Consider the following 4933-nt stretch of genomic DNA (forward strand, 5'->3'; position numbering starts at 1 on the left):
TTCAGTAGGCTTAATTTGTTATAATTCATTGATAGTCTAAATAATAGAGAAGCTTTAGTAGTACCGGTAATTGCAATCTTCCTTGTGGGATCGACCCTTAATACCCTATACTCGCTCACGATTCGTATACTTGCGATAAATCGCGTGTGGGGTATTTAGGAGTTTATAAATGTAAAACTTGATTATGATGAGCTTAATTGTATATGTATACTCCGCGCACGTCAAGTTTTTGGCGCCGTTGCCGGGGAAGATTTGGCAATATCGGTGTGAAGAGTAACTTTATTAGTTTAGACATATTATTAGTTATACTGTGAATGTTATTTTCTGTGTTTTATATGTGTATGTGTTTTATTACCTATTTTTCTTACTAATTTTGCTTTTGAGGTTGTTTAAAAGCAATTTTAGGTAATGAGAAGGGTAGGACAATTTGGAGGACAATGCTTGAGAAGTGGAAGATTGGAAATGGATTGTTACCAAGTGCAAAGCTCCTTCAACAGAGGTAACCAAGAATTTACTGAATGTATATCTTTTGAAGATGGTTTAAGGTGCTTAAAGGCTAAATTTGATGTAATTAAGTTACAAGTTCAGATGGACACCATGATGCATGAAATTGAGCAGAGGAGGAATGTTAATGTTTTTAATTCTTATCATGTGATTTGTGACTTGTGTGGAGGTTATCATGCTACTAATACATGTATGCAAGCACAAATAGTTATTATGATGAATTTAGAGCATTACAATCCTTGTTTGATTTCGATTTATAGTGCTATTGAGCAATTCTCCTGCTTTATGGTTGAATAATCAATTTGGTACTCTATAGTTAATTCTTCATATTTTTATGATTACCACCTGGAATGTGTCCAATATGAATCAAAAACCATCTTGGAATGTTGGCAATTGAAATGGTAGCTAATGATTCTAAAGCCATCTTGAGTTTCAGCTTAGAAAAAATTAGCTTAATGCAACTCCAACCGTTTTTTGATTAGGATTGAGGAAAGGCTTTAGTGAATGCTTCTCACTTTGGTAATATACATTGAGCAATTGAATGTATTGTGTGAAGTTATTTCTCTAAAATAATTTTGCAAAATGATCCTTAGCATGAATCGTGGAAATGTTGTATGTGAAAATGGTGATTGCATTGGATGGAAGAGTGATGAATCTCATTATATTTCAATGAGCAAATATCCATTTCACATGATAATACCTTTGAAACTAACTTTGAGCCTCAAGAAGGTGAGATTTTTAATGACTCATTTTTCACCCCTCTTTGAGGGAGTGCATTGAAAGTATAGGTTCTTAAGGGTATTGCTGACCCAAGATTACTCTCATGACCATTTCCTTGGTAAATTTCAAGTGTTGCATATTCAAGGTAATATCTTGAAACACTTGGAATAGGTAAGTCACTTCCATTTCTCACATTCATTTAGTATTTAGTTCATGTGGCTTTTCTATTAAGTCACCTTACAATGATCCACCAAGGCCTAAAATGGTGGATTATTCGTTAACTAAGCCTCCTTGAAAAATGAGGTGATATAGTCAAGCTATTGACTTTAAAGAAGCGCTTATTGGGAGGCAACCCAATGCTTGTTTAAGTTGGTGTTACTTTGGAGTGATTTTATGTTTAAAGTATAAGTTTGAGTTATTTTGTTGTTTTTCATTTGTAGGTTTTGGAAAAGTGACCAAATGAGGTGCATTAATTGAAGTCTCCATTCTTTCAAGTAAAGTTGGAAATTCATCACATTGCCATGGATTCGGATCGCGCAAGTTCATTAGGGGAGTATTACTTTCTCTTATTTTCGTTATTTTTCCTTTCTCACATTGAGGACAATGTGAAGTTTAAGTGTGGGGGAGGAAAGTATTGAACTTGCATTTACTTGCCATGTGATGATATTTTGTGGATTTAAATGCTTAGAAATGTTGGAATTATGTTTGAACTATTTGCCATGTGGATAATTTGCTTGAAATTGGGTTTGTTGGCAGGGAGTTTTCATCCATTTATAAGGAGAAACTCTGTAAAAAATTTTCTAAAATCTTTTCCAATATTTCACTATGGCCCAAAAGTTCTTCAAATTTTTGCATTTTCATTCAAAAAGGGCAAAGTATTCCAACCTTAAGTGTTTTATTCTTCCAATTGTTGAAACTTTATGTGTATTTTGGAAGGTTTAGTCCTCATTTAACTTGGAAATAGTATTATGCAATTAGAATTTTTACATTTTAGAAAGTATATTTGGTAAAGTGAGGAAAATTATGCCTATAATTTTACATGTTTAATGAGATTTCTTCTCTTTACTTAATTTTGCAAGTAAGTGATTGATATAGTCGATAAAGGTTATATTCCTCCTTTGATTATTCTTATATATTTTCTAAGAGGGGTTATCTATTTATTGTCCTTTATTTCTGAAAAAGAAAAAAAAGTAAAAAAAAAGAAGAGAAAGTAAATAAAAATTGTTCTACTCCAATGATTCATGTACCGAGTAACCGGGGGTTGGCATCAACAAATGTCGACATTCGCGTAAAAAGGTACTTGAATTAAGAGTATGCATAGCAACTTGAATAAGTGAAATGTTGAGTAACCGGCGATCTTCACCTAAAAGTGTCGATTTTCGCGTAAAAAGGCATTCTCACTATTTAAGTAAAATTTGTGTGAATAAATCCCTCTTAGTTATAGAATTTTGAGAAAAAGATGATTATAGGAGGAGGAAAGCTATAAATTGACTATGTGATTTGCTTATTTGTAAAATTAAGTTAGGGTAAGAGATTAAGTTTAACTTGTTGAATTTAGGGTATAATTATCTTTCCTTTACTTGATATTATAAGTATTTAGTGTAAATTGAATAATTGTATAATGATTATTTTCCAAGTCTTGAGGAATTAAATTGGACAAAGTGCATATATTGTTTCACCTCTTGAATCATTGCATTTGATTATGTGTGAATTGCTTGAGGACAAGCAATGATTTAAGTGTGGGGGAGTTTGATAAGTGACTAATTTACGTAATAATTGTATGACATTTTATATTATTTTTAGTCACTTTGGTTATATTATTGGAAGAATATGAATCATTTTGGCTATAATTGGTGAATAAATGTTTTTAAGTGATTAAATGAGGTTTTTATCACTTTTTTACTTGGATTTTGTGTATTTTGACAGTTTTGACACATTTTCGTATTTCGGCTATAACTTGAGTTACAATGATCGGATTGGGATGATTCTTGAACCCATTTGAAGATAAGAGATAGATCTACAACTTTGGTGAAGACATCTAAATCCAGTTTGAAGGTTTTCCAGGTCAAAATGCCGAATTACAATAGCAAATTTCTACTGGTCGAAACTGGAACAGGGCAATGAGCAGGCAAGGGTATTTCAGTCATATCTCAGCCTACACAGATCCAAATGAGGTGATTCTTGATGCATTAGAAAGATAACTCAAAAGGCTACAACTTTCGTGTTTTTGACATGAGCTGGTTCAGCCTCTAACATCAAGAAAAGATTGGTTGAAGTTGGGCCAAAAACAGAGCAAGTGATCCACACTCGGATCCACTATTCATCCGAACCCTCGGTTGTTTCTGGGTTAGTGGATCCGAGCTCGGATCCATACGGATCCGAGGTACTGTAGCAGCTCGGATCACTGGTCAGAAAAGGCTGCTCTGTACGCGTAAAACTCAATTTCACCTCCACCAACTCACATTGGATGCTAGACATGTGAGAAACATTCCCAGCTGTAAAAGGGAGATGTAATCCTCATTTCTTGACCACCTTTCATCATTAAATAGCCAAATGCATTGCAAAAATAGGGATTGGGGAGTTCATAGCAGAAAATAGAGAGAGACATACGGGAGAAGCTGGAAGTTGCAGAAATGTAGCTCTTTCATCTCCCTAGTGTTAGTTTAGCTTAGTATAGAGTAGTGTAGCTTTTCCATTCTTGTTTATTATCTAGATTAGGATGAAGATGGAGGATGAAGAAGGCAAGGAAGAAAGCTCATGTGACAAGGGTTGTATTCCTTCCAAACTCTTTATCTTTTGTATTTGATTCCAAGTTTAGTTAATATACAAGTTCTGGATTTTGTGTTCATTATGTGTTTCTAAAGTTTAAGCCTTGGGTTTGGTTGAACTTTCTATGATTGTTAGTGTTAATTGTTTGGTTATTTGACTGCTACGATTTGAGCAAGTTATTTAGCACTTTGGCTCTTTAAATCATGATTAATCTGGTACCATTAATTGTGATTATCTAAGGTGTTGTTTCTGCAATGAAAATTGAGATTTAACACTAGTTCAAGAAGTGCTAAACATAGGGAGTACACTCACGAAAGTAGAGGTGCACTTATGTGGTTTTTAGTGATTCATTTCATGTAATTTCATTGAAGAAATGAACTTGTAGCTAATTTCATAACCATGAAAATAGGTATGGATTAGTTATGAGTATAATTGATTCACTACGAAAGTAGGATTCAAATGCATAAGGAAATTACACCATAATTAGCCTAGATGTAGTATTCAATGATCCAAATATAGCACTTGCATGAGTAGTTAGGGATACCACAACCCAAGGAGCTTTCATTTGTTATTTTGTATAATTTCAGTAGGTTTATTTTGTTATAATTCATTGATAGTCTAAATAATAGAGAAGCTTTAGTAGTACCGGTAATTGCAATCTTCCTTGTGGGATCGACCCTTAATACCCTATACTCGCTCACGATTCGTATACTTGCGATAAATCGCGTGTGGGGTATTTAGGAGTTTATAAATGTAAAACTTGATTATGATGAGCTTAATTGTATATGTATACTCCGCGCACGTCAAAAACCTCCTGTCATTTTCGGGAAAGTCAAGCGAACTCCACTATGGTTCAAAAATATTACGTACTTTTCATAGTCTGAATTGATTTTGAATGTGGATGGAGACCATTAGATGGTTAGACATGAAATTCATCTGT

This window comes from Coffea eugenioides, unplaced genomic scaffold (genome assembly GCF_003713205.1).
Source record: "Coffea eugenioides isolate CCC68of unplaced genomic scaffold, Ceug_1.0 ScVebR1_187;HRSCAF=766, whole genome shotgun sequence".
NCBI classification, from domain to species: domain Eukaryota; kingdom Viridiplantae; phylum Streptophyta; class Magnoliopsida; order Gentianales; family Rubiaceae; genus Coffea; species Coffea eugenioides.